This window comes from Diceros bicornis, chromosome 8, assembly GCF_020826845.1.
Source record: "Diceros bicornis minor isolate mBicDic1 chromosome 8, mDicBic1.mat.cur, whole genome shotgun sequence".
In the NCBI taxonomy this organism is placed as follows: Eukaryota; Metazoa; Chordata; class Mammalia; order Perissodactyla; family Rhinocerotidae; genus Diceros; species Diceros bicornis.
This window is the reverse complement of record NC_080747.1, coordinates 18909113-18929108: the sequence shown is the minus strand read 5'-3', so window position 1 is coordinate 18929108 and position 19996 is coordinate 18909113.

The following is a 19996-nucleotide window of genomic DNA, read 5'->3' as shown; positions in this document are numbered from 1 at the left end:
ACTATCATTAATATTTTATTATTATATAGAAATATATATTAACCTATATTTACTATATATTCTTCTGGAATATATGGTGAGATGTTCTTCAGAATAAATGGCAGAAAATGTGGGAAAAAATGCAAAACCAGAAGTAACAACCTATTCATGGGTAATCAGTTTTCAAGTAATGTAGAATTCAGGGAGAAATAAAGTGTTGTGTATTGGGGCGTGTGTGTGTGTGTGTGTGTGTGTGTGTGTGTGTGTGTGTAAATAAGGGCAAGGAGAAGAAAGAAAATAGGAGAAAGAAGAGAGGAAATTCTGAAGGTTTCCAGTTGCTAAAGATCAATCTACGCGCCTCCTGAAGCCCTCCAGGGTGACTGCCCAGGTGAGAGCAGAGAATATTGTCTATTTATCTTTCAATCACTGCCTTTGTAGGTATAAAATAAGAATATCGATCACTGGAAGGTGATAATGGTTTCTCAGTCAAAATGTTATTTGTTGTTGGAATTCATTTCCCCGTTGCGTGATTTTTATGTCACTCTCCCCAGGTCTTCAATCTTCTTCAGATATAGTCAGTAGACTGGCAGTTCCCAGGAAGAAGTAACGGTTGAGACATTCTTGGAAGAGACCCAGCCTGGCCACAGGGATATCCTGCCAGGATGCACACCTCAATTCCCAGACCCCTCCTGCTTTCTACTCTCGATATAAGAATAACCTTGATGTTTAGTTCCTGACATGATTACAAATTAGTATAGTCCGCTTCTCTCCCCTGAAGCTCAACCTGTTGATACCAGGAGAGAGAGAAGAATTTTAAATACATGAAAGCAATTTTAAAAATGTGAACAACCTGGGCCCGCCCGGTGGCTTAGCGGATAAGTGCACGCGCTCCACTACTGGCGGCCCGGGTTCAGATCCCGGGCGCGCACCTACGCACCGCTTCTCCGGCCATTCTGAGGCCGCGTCCCACATACAGCAACTAGAAGGATATGCAACTATGACATACAACTATCTCCTGGGGCTTTGGGGGAAAAAAAAAGGAGGAGGATTAGCAATAGATATTAGCTCAGAGCCGGTCTTAGCAAAAAGAGGAGGATTAGCATGGATGTCAGCTCAGGGCTGATCTTTCTCCCAAAAAAAAAAAAAAAAAAAGTGAACAACCTGAGAGAGATAGAAAGCAGTTTTAACTGATCAAAGGAACAAATGGCAGACCAGGGTGGGAGAAATCCCAGTATCATCCACATACAAGGAATAAAATATGAATTAAAAGTAAAAATTCAATATAAAGGATGAAAAGCAAAATGTTTCCAGCCAAAATGGATTTCTGACCAAGAAATCCAGAGTTTTAGGATGTTACCATAAGACAACAAGAAGGAATAGTGAGATGAAAAATAAAAAAATAATGGTTGCAGGATATGGAGAACAGAGTTACAAGTTTTAACTTTTTTATGTGATTCCTTAAAGATAAGAAAGGTCATAAATGGAGGTGAAAACACATTTCCAGAAATGAGGGCTGAGAATTTACTATAGTTAGAGGATAACAAAAATCCTCAATTTGAAAGAGATTATAGAGTGCCATATAGATGAGAGAATCCCACACCTGGACAACTTATGGTGAATGCTGAGAACAAAAGATGGAAAAAGAAAAATGTTAAAACTTCCCAGACAAAAAAAGCAAATCATTAAACATCAAGCTTCTCAAAAGCAATATAAGGAAAAATAATGGGGCAATATTTTCAAAATGTTGAACAAAAAGAACATCAAACAAAATGTTTTTAATAAGCTAAGTAATTATTTAAATATAAACCAACAAATAAAGCTATTTTCAGTCCTCATAAGTTATACTTTACATAACCCTTTGGAAAATATTCTTGGAGGAAGTAGTCAGACATGAAGGGCAATCTCAGAGGATAGATAGATAGATAGATAGATAGATAGATAGATAGATAGATAGATATTGTTAGTGCCATTGAGGAATTTTAACTCCTAGCAACCCTGTGTACAATGGAGCAGAACCCTGCCTGGTCTTTTCGCACCATCCTCTCATCTTCCATCGCTATATCAGACAGTGCGCCCCTGCTATTCATAGAGTTTTCATGGCCAATTTTTTTGGAAGTGGGTGGCAGGTCCTTCTTCATAGTCTGTCTTAGTCTGGAAGTTCCGCTGAAATCTGTCCACCATGGGTGACCCTGCTCTTATTTGAAATATCTGTGGCATAGCTTTCAACATCACAGCAACATGCGGCCACAATAGTATGACAACTGACGGATGGGTGGTGTGGTCCTGGGAAATTAATCCAGGCCACGGCAGTGAGATCACCAAACCTTAACCACTAGATCCACCAGCGCCTGTACGAATATAATATGTACATGAGATTAGGGATGAGTGAATAGTTCCATCAAGTTTATCGTCTAAAGAAGTAAGGACCGTATATATCTGAGGTGAAAGCATTCTCAATTACTATATATGTATGAGGGAAGATATAGTTATCAAGTAGTTTAAATGATATTTTGGAGGATAGTTATAAATTAGGCAAAATTAACTAAAGACTAAAAATAGAACATATATAAAGAAGAAACCATAAAGGAAATTAAAATATACTATACTTAGCACTGAATGACAATGCAAATACACTTCTAAGAGAAAAATTAATAAGCATTCAATGTAAAAAGTTGGGGGAAAAAAAAAACAAAAGAAGAAAGCCAAAGAAGCAAGAGGAGAGCCAATCACAATCTTAGCTGGATCTAGAGAACGACTTGGGCATGTAACCTCCATGAAGACAGGGATTTTAATCTGCTTTACTCACTGCTATATCAGAGTGTCTAGGACAATGTCTAGCACATTACAGGTACTCAGTAAATATTTAATAAATGAATGAATAAATAAACCTCAACAATCTGGAGAGAATATTACAAAAATGTGGTATTTCAAAAGGATTCGTGTGGTAAAGATATCTCTGGCAAGAAGGTTGGATCTAGGAAAAAAATAGAAGAGAATATTCAAATCAACAAAATATAGAAAAAAATGATGTAATAAATATACATACATAAGAGCTTTAAAATAATAAAAATTTATTATAACAGCTGTACACTAATATATCTGAAAACATAGAAGAGAAATTTGTATAAATAAAATATAAAAAGCCAGAATTGGAGCAAGGAGAATAAAAACATGAATAGACCAATAACCATTAGAGAAATTGAAATGGTAATTTTAGGCTCTTCTGTAAAGTTGCCTCAGGTCCAAATAACTTCATAGCTGACTTGTCTCATACTTTCAAGGGATAGATGGTTCCTATCTTATAAAAGACTTTCCAGAAAACTAAAAAAACAGAGAAAGACACCCAAGTTTTTATGAGGCTAGTATAATATTGATTTCTAAATTGGATAAGTAGAATACAAAAGAAGGCATTTATAGATCCATTTTATCTTTTACCACATAAAGGACTAATCATACAACTATTTTAATAGGTACAAAAAAATCATTTACTAAATTTCAATGTCTATTTTTGACATAGACTCAGAAAATCACTGGTAGAATGAAACTTCCCTAACTTAATAAAGACCATATAATTAAAACCTACAACTTCATATTTAATGGAAAAACTTGAGCAACATTCCTTCAGGTTTATGAATAAGATAATGTCTTTTATAACCATTCTTGTTTAACATAGTACTGGATTTCCTGGTTAATGCTGTGAGAAAAAAGGAGAAATAAGAAATGTAAAGATTAAAAGAGAACACATAGAATTTAGGATATAAGTAAGATAACAATCTGTATAGGAAATGCAACATACCCCTAAGATAAAATATCAGACTTGCCTGAGTAGTCTGCTAGTTGACCTGATAAAAGATCAACACATAAAAATCAATAGTGTCCACTTTTAGCCAACAATATTTGTCTAGATAACAGTACAAACTACAAAATAATAACAATAAAAACTGTACTTAAAGTATCCAGGAAATAATCTGACATAATGCAAAACTACTTTTTACAATGAAAAATCTTAAATTCTATTAACTGACCTAAAGGAAGATCTAAAACAAATAGAAACATTGCAATATGCTGCTGGATGATTGAACTTAATTTATAAAGAGGAAAATAGGTTCCAAATTTCATCAATATATTTGATATAATCTTAAAAAAATTTCAATTTAATATTTCAACAAGATTGAAACATTTATTTCAAAACTTAAAAGAAAGATTTCCTGGTGATGTAATGGCTAAGTTCGTGCTCTCCGCTCTGGTGGCCTGTGGTTCACAGGTTCAGATGCCGGGCATGAACCTACACACCACTCTTCAAGCCATGCTGTGGCAGCATCCCACATACAAAAATAGAGGAAGATTGACACAGATGTTAGCTCAGTAGCAATCTTCCTCAAGCAAAAAGAGGAAGATTGGTAATAGATGTTAGCTCAGGGCCAATCTTCCTCACACACACACACAAAAAAGATGAAAGTGCTACAGATAGTGCTTTGAAAATGAAGAGCAACAAGACAAGAGAGAACTTCTGAAAAGATATATTGCAAAGCCATCATCATAAAAAAATATATGAATAACTTGAAATAAATACAAGAAGAGACAAACAGGTAGAAAAATAGAAAAAGAGCTTTATTAAGTCCCATTTATACCCTGTAATTTGATTTAAATCACTAAGGAAGGAAAACTGGCTCAATTTATAGGAAAACAAAGAAACTTTGATCCCTATCTTACACCATATAAAGAGAGACCCACTCCATCCTGCAGATGGATTAAGCACTTAAATGTGAAAGATAAACCTGTGAAGCTGTTAGATCAAAAACAGAAGACATCTTTGTCCCTAGGGATGATGAAGAACTTCTTAAACAAGAAGGCAAAAGCAAAACATTAGAAGAAAAATTGGTAATTATGACTTGTAAAAATTAAGAAGATCTCAATGAAGGAAACCACTGAAAAGGTTGATGAAGGATGATAGAGTAGGAAAAATTATTTGCAATATCAAAATCCAACATAAGATTAATATTGAATATAAAAGGAACTCCTGCAAGTTAAGGTGAAAAGATAGGGAAAAATAACTGATTATAAAAATAGTTAAAGATGTGAATAAGGAATTAACAGAAATGAAAATCAATAAATCAATGTTATTAATAGTAGTATTAAAATCCTTACTTTTATTATTAAGATTTCTGGCCTACAGAAACAGAAGAAGACCTCAATGGAATGTAGCATAGCAACTTTGAAAATGGAATAGAGTTGTCAATTGAGGGGATAGAACTGTCCCCTGAGTTGTGCAGACTTTTTTCAGCTTCTATGCATTTGAAGTCTCCGACACCTCTCCACGGAGCTGGAACTGGATAACAGGAAAACAACAGGTGATACTTAATCACCAAGAAGATGGTCCTCATGGCCATCTGTGAGACATTTTCTGGGGCTTTTCAGAAAACGTCAGTGAAGAATTGGGAAAGAGTCTTAAGAAAAAGTTTAGAGGCATTGCAGTAACCTATGAGGCAACAACCAAATGAATGTCATTTGGGACTGTTATAAACCAACCTTTTTACACATCAGGTTTAGCCACAATAATCTGAGGCCTACTACTGTTAAATGCTAGATACTAGATGTTAGTTCTATAAAGGGAAATAAAGCATTGTCTCTGTCCTCTCAGGACTGGAAAACTTTCTTGTATCTCTATTAGAAATAAAAGTTATTATTATTCTTTCAAGTTAGCAAGAATCAGAATAGGGAGCCAACAACTCTATCATCAAGAGCTATAAATATTATATGTTTGATGGTGATAACAATGATGAACCACAGGTACATAAGAAGATGGCTCTGAAGCTTGGCACTAGCAAAGAGGTAAAGGAAATTACTACCTTAAGAAATTAATTAAATTATTATTTTTCTGCCACATGTGTTAATTGATACTTTATTCTCATTTAACATGGATAATTTTCAGAAGCCTGGTATCCCAGAGTTGACAGAGACCTTAAATCCGCCCAGTCTTCACACATTAATGATGCTTTTAGGTATTTAAACTGTTTATATTTCGTAATATAAAACATAACTCATCTAAATTCTAGCTGTTTATTTTTATGTAAGTTTATAAGCTGATCTTAAAATTAACATGGAAATGCAAGGGATCTAGAAGAGCCAAAACAATCTTGAAAAAGAACAAAGTTGAAAGACTCACACTCCCCAATTTCAAAACTTATTATAAAGCTATAATAATCAAAATAGTGTGGTACTGGCATACAGATAGACATATAGATCAATGGAATAGAGTTGAGAATCCAGATATAAATCTATGCATATTTGGTCAATTGATTTTTTTTCCCCAAAGCCCCAGTAGATAGTTGTATGTCATAGCTGCACATCCTTCTAGTTGCTGCATGTGGGATGCGGCCTCAGCATGGTCGGAGAAGCGGTGTGTCGGTGTGCGCCCAGGATCCGAACCCAGGCCGCCAGTAGCAGAGCGCACGCACTTAACCGCTAAGCCACGGGGCCGGCCCCTGGTCGAGTGATTTTTGACAAAGGTACCAAGACAATTCAATGAGGGGACGAATAATGTTTTCAACAAATATTGTGGAGCAACTAGATATTTACGTGCAAAAGAATAAAGTTGGACCCCTACCTCACACCACACACAAAAATTAACTCAAAATGGACCATAGACCTAAATGTAAGAGCTAAAACTATAAAACTCATAGAAGAAAACATGAGAGTTAATCTTCATAACCTTGGGGTAGACAGTGGTTGCTTAAACATAGTGCCAAAAGCACAAGTGACAAAAGAAAAAAATAGGTAAATTGAAAAATTTTAAAATATTCATGCTGCAAATGATATCAAGAAAGTGAGAAGATAACTCATGGAATGAGTGAAAAATATTTGCAAATCATATTTTCAATAAGGGACTTGATTCAAGAATACATAAAGTTCTCTTACAATTCAATAATAAAAAGACAACCCAATTTAAAAATGGGAAAAAGATTTGAATAGATATTTCTCCAAAAAAGATATACAAATGGTCAATAAGCATATGAAAAGTTATTCAACACCGTTAGTCATTAGGGAAATGCACATAAAAACCATAATGCTATTCCATTTCACACATCCAAGCACGGCTTCAATTAAAAAGACAGACAATAGCAAGTGTTGGCAAGGATGTGAAGAAATTGGAACCCTTGTACATTGTTGGTGGGAATATAAAATGGCACAGTTACTTTGGAAAACAATTTGGTAGTTTTTCAGAAAGTTAAACGTAGAGTTACCATAAAGATCAGCAGTTCCACTTCAAGTATACACCAAATGAAAAGGAAAACATATATCCACAACAAACTTGTATATGAATGTTCACAACAGCATTACTAATAACTGTCGACAAATGAAAACAACCCAAATGTCCATCAACTGATGAATGGATATACAAAATGTGGTATATTTTAAGGTGGAATATTATTCAGCAATAGAAAGGAATAAAGTATAAATACACACTACAACATAGATGAACCTTGAAAACATTATGCTAAGTGAAAGAGGCCAGATATAAATGCTGTCTATTGTATGATTTCATTTATAGGTGATGTCCAGAAAAAGGCAAATTTATGGAGCCAGATAGTAAACTATTGATTGCCCAGAGCTGGGAATGGGAGTGGGGAATAGGAATGATTGCTAATGGGTATGGAGTTTCATTTTGGAGTAATTAAAATGTTCTAAAGCTAGATTTTGGAAATGATATCACAATTCTGTGATTATGGTAAAAACTGGGAATTGTATACTTTAAATGGGTGAATTTTATGGTATGCATGTGAATTGTATCTCAATAAAGATATTAAAAAATGTAGCTCATTCTTTCAGCCTGCTTATACCTTAGGGATATAATTTGGTCAATTAACATATTTTCTATCCCTCTCAGTTAATAGTAGTAGCAAATGTGATAGGTACATCGTCAGAATCTTCATGCCTGTCATTGACAAATACTGTGAACCAGACTACAGACATCAGTATCCTTCCTCTAGGCTGATAGTAATTACTGCTCCTTGCCCATGTTCATTCCATAAGGTAAATCATTCATTTATTTGTTTGCGAGCACCTCCTATAAGGCAGGCATTATATTGGATGATGAGCATAAAAGGATGTTTAATGCCTCCTCCCCGCCCTTAAAGAGAAGATAGCCTATAATGTGAGCCAGGCAAACAAGAAATAATCCCTAGAAGAGTTGTATCTGTTAGGATTTTTTGGTTGTAATCAATAGAAATCAACTCTAGCTAATTTAATTCAAAAAGAAATTTATTTGAAGGCTGAGGAGTTGCTAGCGGTACTGAAGGGGAATCTGAGTAACTAAGGCTTCCAAATGAACAGGAGCCAGAGGGGCTCTATGATAAAAGTCAAGGACCAGTCAGTGGTTTTTGTCAGGCTGCCAATGCTGGTATTAATCAGCACTAACCATTCTCCACCCCCATGTCTCTCCACCAAGATCTCAGTTTTCAAGAGAGTAGGCTCAATTGGCCTTTATCTGAACTCACCAGTTGGCTAGGGGAAAGCAGAGCACTCTCGATGGCAAACCACCCAAGCATGCGTATCACGAGGGGAGGAACATAAGAGAAAGAGGGCATTAATTCTGAGCAGACAAAAACCAGAAATGACCACTAAATAGCTCTACAACAGGAGGATGTAGAAATAGTGTTAGCACTGGAATAACCCTGAGGGATTTAGGAAGTCTTCCTGCTGGGGAAATGGTGCTTTAACTGAGATATGAAAACAAATTATCTGTGTGAAGTATGGAGGGAGTGGGAGTGGAAAATCAAGAGGCATTGTAGACAGATGGAGTAATATGTGTCAAAGCATGTGGGTTTGAAAAACTATGCTACATTGAAGGAATGGAAAATAATTGAGTCACAGCAAATCAAAGGGAGACTTTTGGATAGGGGATATGAATATGGCTAAAGATGTGGGCACCAGTAAGACTGCGAAAGTCTTTCATGCCTTACTGGAATGGAGTTTGAACTTTATTTTGGGATTCAGGAGAATCAAATGAGGATCGTCAAGCAGGTGAGTGATATGATTAGATCTGCAATTCAGAAATTCTGGCTATTGTGTGTAGAGTGATTTGAGGGCTGGAAAAAGCAGGGACACTGGTGAGGAGGTCACTTCAAGGGTCCAGTTGATATTTGAAAAGAAGATGGATCAAAGAGTGGCAGTGAGAATGCAAAAGAGGGGCTATATATGAGAGTTATTGCAGAATAAAGAAGCCTAGGGATAGGTCATAATTGGATACGGATTTGGGAGGGAATTGTGGGGAGAAAGCAAGGAGTCAAGAATGTCACCTTGATTTCTGACCTGGAGGAGTTCTTGAATTTCTAGGGAGGACTTTTCACTGTTATATTTACTAGAGCAGCTCTTCCAGGTACCTAGTTTGTGACTGTTCTGTCTTTCAGATGACAATATGGAGATTGCAAGTCCCTCACGTTTATCCCTAGGCACTCATGTTCTAGGAATCTCTATTCTGATCCTACCATGTTCGTTTCAGAGCCCCTGGCATCCTTGGAGGTTAAAGTCTAAACAGTCCTGTTTCCTCTGGTACCACAATGTTTTTTGTAGAGGCTTCACCACCTTATTACCTGAGGTAAATCTGAACGATGCTGCAGTTTGGTCGTTCATGCAGTCCTGAAACACTCTGTTTCAAAGGCAAGATAGAACACTCTCAGTGCAGCGCCAACAAGGCTTATTACTTTGGACAGTGTGGTCTGTCCTGGCTGCACTGGCAGTGTGGTATAACTTTGGGTCACTGCCAACAGGATGAAATTCAGACTGGCCACTCAGAATTGAAAGGTTCTCTCCTGCAGTACGAATTCACTGATCCAGAGGTGTGATTTTAACTTCTAATCAACTCAACCAGATGACCTTTCATCAAATGGAATCACCACTGAGAAGGGATACTAAGAGGTCAAACTCACCTGCATTCAGGTAAGACTTCCTATGACCCCATGGAAGAAGGTAAATGTTTAGGTTTTTCATAAAAGATCCACTGGTGCAGTCCCTAAAGGTGCCAGTGTGGTGAGTCTTGTAAATCCAGGAAGGCTTTCTAAGGATAACATACAGTTCTCCCCTCTGTCTCAAGTCCCTTCCCTCTTGTTCTGGATTCATTAGAAGTAAGAGAATCTGGGCCGGCCCCGTGGCTTGGTGGTTAAGTGCGCGCGCTCCGATGCTGGTGGCCTGGGTTCGGATCCCGGGCGCGCACCGAGGCACCACTTCTCCGTCCATCCTGAGGCCGAGTCCCACATACAGCAACTAGAAGGATGTGCAGCTATGACATACAACTATCTACTGGGGCTTTGGGGGGGAAAAATAAATAAATAAAATCTTAAAAAAAAAAAAAAAAGAAGTAAGAGAATCTGCTTCTTGTCACTCACACACTTTTGCATATACTTGAGAACTATTATTAATTCCTTATTCAGCCTTCTTTTCTCTAGGCTAAATAAACCTAGTTCCTTTAGCCTTTCCTCAGGGGGAATATTAGTCAAACCTTTAATCATTTCAGTTGCTGTCTTCTGGACTGCCTCCAAATTTTCCACAGTGCATTTTATCTGGAAGAGCTAAAATGGAATGCAGTAGTTTAAAAATCTCATTAATTCAGACCCTGCTAAGTTGAAATTTGTGATAATTCAGACAAAGATTTGCTTAACTAACTCTCCCTTCATTGATTGAGCAAATTCAAGGCAAACCAGATCAGAAGGAGGAGCTGTAGAAAATATTCAAAATTCTAGTGGGAGCTAACCTTTTCCAAGTGTATCAGTGATGCACTTTCCCACAGAGCCACTTGTAGGCCAAATGTTACCTGGACATTTCAGCTAGTTGCCTGAAGACCTACACTAAGCTGCAATGCAAGACTGGATTGAACTATTGTTCCTGTGAGCATATATTCTCTCCTATGACTGTGCTTATTGGGCCAAAGGTCTTAAATTTATCAGTCTGATACTGTTCCAAAATTCTAGGCTGTAAATCACCATAATTTCTGCACATATTCTGAAATTACACAATTATATTTCAATTTGGTGTTGGGCTTTTACCCAACTCAGAGCAGCTATTCTTTTATGAATCTCTGTGACAACTTTTTTCTGTGTGCAAGGATTGCATTAATCCACATTTAATTGCAAAAAATGTCACCTTGCAAGTCCAAGTTATTCATCCATTTATCCATAGAATCAACATCTATTACATGGCTACTTTGCTCCCAGCCATAACTGTGTTAGCTGGTTTCAAAGAAGAGAAGGGGCCCCTGTCTTCATGGCCTCTCAGCCTGAGAGTGAATATTATAACATAGATATCAATAAGGGTCATTGAGAGGACAGAGGAGGAGCACACAGTGGTCCTTGGAAAAGCCAGGGAAAGCTTCATGACAAAGGGGACTTCTGGAGAGGAACCATATCTCAAAGGGGGAGCAGGACTTTTCCAGACGGACAAAGTAGAGGAAAGAGCTTGTACAATATCACAGAAATCTGGGATCCTTGTTATATGGTGACAATTTAATTATATTTCACTTATAGCTGTTAGGGTGACTGAATATTTTTGTTATGAAAGCTCTGAAAAGGCAGTCTTGCTCCTCTTGGTGTATATAACTTAGTGGTTTTGAGGAGGGAAAAGAATCCCTGCTTGATTCCAGAACATTTCGAGACCTTGAATATCTTAGATGAGGAAATATAGACCAAAATATCTTTGTTATTGGCTATGATGGGTGGATTGGAGGATATAGCTCAGAGGGCAGCAACAAGGAGTTTCCTAAGATTGCGGAATTTAACTCTCTGTACTAAGTAAGGCTAGACAACCATAGATCTCACAAAATAGAGGTAGGCATTTCACTCTAGGTTTATTTGAAAGAGATCAAATTTCTCTACAGATAAGGTGATCCCAAGAGAGCCCATAGGCAGCTGATCCATATCAGGTCTGGCTCTTTAACTCAGATTCACCCATCAGGCAACTTAGGGGGCCTGAGAGGCCAAAAGTGTTTCTCTAGTGAAAGTTCTTTAAAATAAAAAATGAGGACTGTGGAATAAAAGTTCCAACTGGGTTCATAATCTGCCCCATTTTCTGTAAGTCTGGTTATGAGGTTCTACAAAACCAACACATAATCTAATCAACTTGAATCTAATCAAGTGCATTGTCACTCTGCTTATTCGAGAATCAGGGGAGAGAGGCTTAGGAATATATGATCTGGAGCTAAATGGGTGAACTTTGGATCCTAATTCTGTCCCTTATTAACCGAATCACCTTGAATAAGTGGCTTAACCACTTTGTGTAACATGTGGATAGTTATAGTTCCTACTTCATAGGGTTTTTGTGAGGCTTAAATGAATCAACATATGTAACATGTTTAAATCAGGATTGGCACATATCCAAGTGCTAGGCCAGTGCTTACTTTTATTAAGTGTGTTTCTGCCTAATGCCTACAGGCTAAATGATTTAGGGCAGGTTTCATTCATTCTTTCATCCTTTCAAAATTAAGAAGCAACATACACCATGTATGATGTGCGAGAAACTAGACCAGTGCCTCATAAAACTTTACGTGCATACTGGTCACCTGGGGATTTTGTTTAAAAGCAGATCCTGTTCAATGAGTCTGGGATGGAGCCCCAAGATTCTTTAGTTCTTAAAGTCCCCAAATGATACCAACATTGCTGATGGGTGGACCATATTTTATATAGAATGTGCATAGACACTTGGACCACGGATCTATAAATCCATTCGGGTGGGTCTGAAAAAACAGGCTTAAGTGCTGCTTCCAGGTACAGACATCTGGGTTTGGCTACAATGGCATATTTCTTCATTTCTCTAAGTGCTTTCTCAATTACAACCTGTGTAACGCATTTGTGCCCTACCACTTGTGATTTATAACTTAGAGTCTTCTCATCACTTACTCTCTTAATTCTTACCCTAACTCCTTAATTAAGATAGAGCCAGAAAACATCCTTTGATCAATTCACAGCCCTGACAAAATCTGGTGCTTAGGGACAGGTTAAATCAATAAAGATTTCCTTCCAGCATTGGTTTTCAAACTTTAGCATGTATTAGAATCACCTCGAAGACTTCTTTAATCACAGACTGCAGGACTCCTCCCCAGGAGGTTCTGATTCAGTAGGTCTGGGTTGAGGACGAAGCAGTAATATTTCTAACAAGGGCTCAGGCAATGCTAGTGCTGCTGGTTTGAGAACTGCACGTTGAGAACCATTGCCTTGTACCAGCAAGGTCTGGGTGCCTATGAAGAGGAACTGACTGTAGTTGAACAAGTGTGGACAATTGTATTTGATACCATCAAGTTCAAGAATAACACAAATGAAATACACATGTAACCGAAGATTAAGGGAGTATAGAGGAGGATAAATTCTATTTTATCAAAACCCACAGCAGCTAAAACCAGCTCACAGCATCCAAAGCCCTATTTACTGTCAACAGAGAGGGCTGCATGAATTTGATGGAAACAATCATATGTAAAGGCCAAACCTGGTTTCTCTGATCTTCAAAACCAAGTAATAATGAGGCCCAGGAAATTCACAAGTTTTTAATTGGAAAGTTCCATAAAAGAATGCTAGTTTACGTGTTGTTATATGTCAAACACCAACATCATCTCCACCACCTCCTGGAAGAAGTTTTTTCTGTGAGTTTGAGCAGAGGTCAACATTTCCTCCACTGGCTTTTTAGGGTCCATACTACTTTGGCAGCATTTATAATTTTGTCCTGTTTACATGTCTCTAGACTTAGAACTCATGGAGGACAATGATCATCTTTTTATCTCTGTGTTTCCAGAGTCTATCACAGCACACACGTATATTTTTAGCATATAATACACATTTGTCTTCAAAAATTGTAATAAAAATTGTTCTGCATCCAATGCAACTGTTTCTGTTGCAAAGTCAAGTGTTACGTATGTATAATAAAAGCTTAGATTGATAGCAAACAGGAGTTGGCATCATGTCATTGTAAATACAGGATATTATACTTACATGAAAATAGCATCTTTTCCCTGCACAATCATTTCAGTAGCACGAACAATTCATATATGATGAAAAATTAAAATTTATTTTAAAAGTTTTCAAAAAAAGGTATCAGATGTTCATTAGCAGAAGAGTGATTTAAAAAATGGGGTGTATTTACACATTAGAATTTGATATAGCCGTAAAAATAAATGCAATATAGCTACCGCCAATGTTCATTATTCACTGATTCAGTGGTTGTAAATTCCCTACTTGCTAAAATTTATTTGTAGGCCCCAAAACCAATACTAGTGGCACTTTTGTGATTATTAATGGACGCGTGCAGAGTGGCGAAAAATTTGAGTTGCCTAATGTATACTCCCAGCTGAGATCCAGCAAGGTGATACCCTGCCTTCTTGTTTCAGCTCACATCCTATAAACAAGTGTCCTTCCTACAGTCTATTTAGTGTCACACTTTTCTCACTTTTGTGCTTTTTGTTGATGATTTTTGCTGTTTAAAACAGCCCCCAAGTGCAATGCTGAAGTGCTGTCTGGTGTTCCTAAGAGCACAGAGGCTGTGATATGCTTTATTGAGAAAATACATGTGAGATAAGATTCGATCAGGCATGAGTTATATTGCTGCCGGCTGTGAGGTCAATATTAATGAATCAATGATATAGTAAATAAGGTGTCTTTAAAAAGAAACACACATAAAACAAGGCTATGTATTGATCAGTTAACAAAAATGGTGTGACCAGAGGCTCCTAGGAACCTAACCCTGTACTTCCTCTAGGAGCAATAGTTCAATAATGGCTAACTAGCCTTCACAGTGACTTTATAGAACAAACTACTGTGAATAATGAGAATTAATCGTATATGCAACTAGATAAATAAGTCTTAGTAATATAATTCTGAGTGAAAAAAAGTGTATCCTGGAAGACTATATGGTACCCTTCTTACAAAGCTCAAAAACAAAACTAAACAGGGCTTTGTTGAAAAAGGTAAGTACTTAAACAAAGCAAGGAAATACAAAATTCAGGATAGTCATTACCTTGTGGAGACTCAGGGAATAGGGTTGAGTAGAAGCATATGGGTAGGTGTAAGGAATTGGGTGATGGGTTCACGAGTGTTAGCTGTCTTCTTAATATCTAGCTAAAATAAATAGAGAGGGTTATGTATGAAAGACCACAAAATGTCATAAAGGATTATAATTAAATCAATTCTTCACTCTGTCCATTACAACACATCTGCACATTTTTCATACCCACAAATACATGTGGTGAATGAATAAGTAAATAAACATATTTTTCCCCATAGGGAAGTGACTTTTCCCCCTAAATCTAGGCTTTCTGAATGAGACTCTGAAACAGGGATCCCCCTTGAAGAACTGGAGAGCACGCTGCCACAGAAAGAAATGACGAATTCTCTAACTTTGAGATGAGCACCTGGATTTCTCAAGTCATTCCTGAGAGTTCAGACACTTAATGCATGGATGTGTCACTAATGGAAAGGTGTTTCATGGAGCACGGCAGCACTCAGGTACCACCGTGCAATTCAGATGCATCCCTGACGCAAGTAGTCAAAACTGAAAACTGCGAAGAGGTGGACAATCCTTCAAACTGAGACAGCAAGCACCAATGAGAAAAGACTAGATCCAGCATGACTTAAAGATGCAGATTAGAGTTAAAGCCAGCTTTAAAAATTTTTAAAGCCAGAATCCTGTGGAAGTGGCTGATAACAGAAATACCAGTAGTATTGAGAAAGAGGCAGAAACTGTAAAAGTTTTTAAGTAAGAGGTTACTGCCAGTTTGCCATGTTGGCTAAGCCTCGAAAAACCTGAAGGGAAGCTGGTATGATTGGCTTTGGGGAAGGGCAAGTATTATAAAGTAACAAAGTCTATCCTCTTAAATGAGAAATCAAGGTGTGTCCTCACTGGAGGTTTGCCTTTGATATATCAACGTTACATTCCAGCAACCAGTTCCCTTGCAGCGGTCGATAATTTAGGGTGATTTGTATAATGCACCTTGCCGTAGCATGCAAATGACATGACCTCCTCCTCTGGCTGGGCTGCAAGGGAGTCAGGCTGGTGGAACAGAAAGAATGCCGGATATTCAAGCAGCATTTAATCACACCTTTGGTTTGATTTACTAATGCTATCGTCTTTCCATTTTCTGTTAAGAAATTATTAGCAGGAAGTAACTCGGCCCGAACGCCACAATACGTTGGATCAATCTAAGAGACAATATAGATCACTGGGATTTCTTTTGTCAAATGGAACCATTAAGCTTGCATATTAAAAACGTATATATTTCTGTTTCGAATGTGTAAGTGCTGCATTGCTTACCATTATGCAAAAGGCCACCAAGAAGGCAAGAGGACAGATGAGAATGGGTGGCAGGGTGGGGATGATAAATATGTTGTTGCATATGCAGCTTATATTTGACCATGGATGTCTTGTTTTGTTGAAGGGAGGTGCATTTTCCTCTTTTCCCTAGAAGGTAGCTTAGCATATTCTCAAGGTTGTCATTCAAGAACTCAGAGAGAGAGTCTGCCTTCTACTCTTTACACAAATATGCTATGACTGAAATATATAACTACTTACATGGCCACTCTGGGCAACTGATGAACAGTCTGCTGGAAAATCAAACTCAAGATACATTCTCTTTCCCTTTCATCATACGATGCATTTTCCACCAATGCCTGTTTTTCTGTGTCATGTCAGGCCTGTTTTTCAGTGTCCCACTGTCTTTTGCTATACAGTGCATGGACAGAACAGCTGAGTAATTATGTCAGTGTGACTGCAATTTTACCTTTGAGGCCCTCTTGCTACGCCTGCACACAGGTGACTAAACCAGGAATGGTGGCATTCCTTGCCTGTGAGGGATTGGCCATGTGACTCTATCAACTGGCAGTACAGCAGGCAGCTGAGTCACACCAGTTAACCTTACAGCTTGGCAGTGTGCGTCTGAGCAAGGCAGGTGAAACGGGACCCTAGGCATTCTGTCCCCGAAGAGTTTGGCTCCAGATTGTGACTGAACAAACAAGATCTAAAGAGACAGCGTGGACCAGGGAAAGAAGGCGCTCTCTGGACTTGGACTCCAGCACTCTCTAACCTTGGACCAAGCACTTCAGACCTTTAAGCATTCATTTTCCTGTGTTTAAAATGGTGTTTCTCTTCTACCTTCCACATACTTATGTTATGAAGACCCGTGATAATAATTGTAACAATTACTATCATTTAATGAGTTAATGAGTGAATGCCCTTGTATGCCCTTGATAATTAGCAAGAAAAAAAAGCACAAAAGCACTGAGGCTGAATGCATTTGAATAAAAGCAATTTGTACAAAAGCAAGTTAGGCAACAACAACAACAACAGATTCACCCAAAATTAAATATTTTTCTGTCCCTGGTTTTTCCAATGTTGGCAATGTGAGTATACTACAAGGTAGATTCATAAGCTTTTATGTGCTTTTCAGTATTTTTCCATGTTTCAGATTTTGTTGTTGTTTTCCTATGTTTTATTGTCTTCACATTTCTAGTTTACTTCCAGCTGAGTTTTGTCTTCTGTTTGCTATTTGTAGTCACAGAAAGATGCTCATTTGGTTTGTTTTCACGTCATATCCTATTGTAGGACATTTTGTTTGTTCTGATGAATCTCTTGTTATTGTCATCTAGGTTGTTTCAATTTATACGCTTATTCAAAACCTAGAATGCTCACTTTGGGTCAGTGAACCAGGACTGGTCAAAATGAGAAAAAAAATATGGAATGGAGACTGAAATGGCCCCTTTCTTCACTGCACTTGCAAATATACTGAGCATCAACTATGTGCCAGACACTGACCTTGGCACCAAGGCTATGGTAGTCACCCTGACAGGCAGGATCCTTGCCTTCATGGGGCTTACAATCTAGTAGCAAGAGATGGACTGTAAACAAGTAAACACACAAACAAGGTCAAAGTAAATTCCACAAAGGAAACCAAGCAACATGATCTGTTAGGGAGTAACTCAGCATGTAACAATCTAACTGTGGATGGAAGAAGGAGAATTGCTGGCCATGATCAGATCTAGGGGCAAAGTATTCCAAGGACACTTATATCAGTTTATCTGGAACTGGGTTTTTTTTGTGTGTGTGTGTGTGAGGAGATCAGCCAATCCTCCTCTTTTTTTTCTGAGGAAGACTGGCCCTAGGCTAACATCTGTGCCCATCTTCCTCCACTTTATATGGGACGCTGCCACAGCATGGCTTGCCAAGCAGTGCGTTGGTGGGCGCCCAGGGTCCGAACTGGCGAACCCCGGGCCACCACAGCGGAGAGAACGCACTTAACCACTTGCGCCACCAGGCTGGCCCCTGGAACTGGGATTTTTATAAGATGGGACATGAAATAAGATTGGAAAGATAGTTTGGGAGAAATACTTTGACAGATATGAATGTCACGGTGAGGCAGTGTTATCAGTTGAATTATGTCCCCCTAAAAGATATTAAAATCCTAAGCCTCCAGTACCAATGAATGTGACCCTGTTTGGAAATAAGGTCTCTGCAGGAGATCAAGTGAAGATGAGGCCATTAGGGTGGGCCCTCATCCAATAGGATTGTGTCTGTATAAAAAGGGGAAATTTGGACATAGAGACAAAGACAGACAGGGAGAATACCATGTGAAGATAAAGGCAAAGATCAGAGTGATGCATCTATATGCCAAGGAACACCAAAGATTGCCAGCAAACCACTAGAAGTGAGAGGAAAGGCATGGAACAGATCCTCCCGCACAGACTTCAGAAGGAACCAACCCTACCCACACCATAACCTTGGAATTTCAGCTTCCAGAACTCTGAGATAATAAATTTCTCTTGTTTAAATCACACTGTGGTACTTTGTTATGGCAGCCCGTAGGCAACAAATATGGGCAGTGACCTCAAATCCACGGTGCTGTGGCTGATGCTGTCTGTGCACCTCAGTGCATGTCACGGCCTCAGCAAGTTTCTTAAAACAACCCCCAGGCAGCCAGTACAATTCAACCCAGCTCAGTAAAGTAGATGAAACCCATTGGGCTCACACATTTGAAATTTTGTTTTGATTTGGTTTTGGGTAGGCACTAGGAAGCCCTTTGAAAGCTTTGAAGAGGTAAGTAAATTGAACCAACTTACCTTTTGACCTCAGTTTCAGCGTAAGGGTGTTGAGACCCACTCCATTCCTCTCCCTCCCATAACATTGATTTCACAGGATCATAAGTGCTGGTTTTTCTGTTTCCTCCTGTCAACCTGGAACCACTTGAGACCAGGAATTGTATCTTAGAGTTCTGGATCTCCAGCACCTCTCCCAGGCCTAGTAGATGCTCATTAATTACTTGTTTGGTGGTAAATTTCATTACTTTCTCACTTTTTACTTTGAAATAATTTCACACTTTCAAAAAAGTTTCAAAAATAATATTAAGAACTCTCATATTCCCTTCATCCTGATTCACAAATTGTTCAGTTTTGCCACATTTGCTTTATCATTTGTTCATCTCTATATATAAGCATATTTTTTTTTTCTGAACCACCCAGGAGCAAATTCCACTCATCAAGCCTGTACTCCTGGAAAATTTAGTATATATTTCCTAGGAACAAAGCATTATCCTATGAAATCATAGTAAAGTTATAAAAGTCAGGAAATTAAACATTAATAAATACTCTTATTTACAGCCAATAATCAGATTTTTCCAATTGGTTTTTTATAGAAACTTTTTTCTGAATTAGGACTCAATGAAAGATCATCCATTTAATTTACTTGTCATGTCTCTTTAGTCTCCTTTAATCTCGAACTGTTTCTCATCCATCCTTCCTTTGTCTTTCATTAATCTAACGTTTTAAAAGAGTACAGACCACTTATCCTGTAGAATATTCCTCAATTTTCTGTGTCTAATGCTTTCTAATGATTAGATTTAAGGTATGCATTTTTAGGCAAGAATGCCACAGATGTGATTATTTGTCCTTCTCAGTGCATCACATTAGGAGGCACAGAATGTCAATTGATTTGTCCCATTTTGGATAATTTTAACTGGTTTCTTGGTGAAAGTGATGATCGTCAAGTTTCTCCTCTT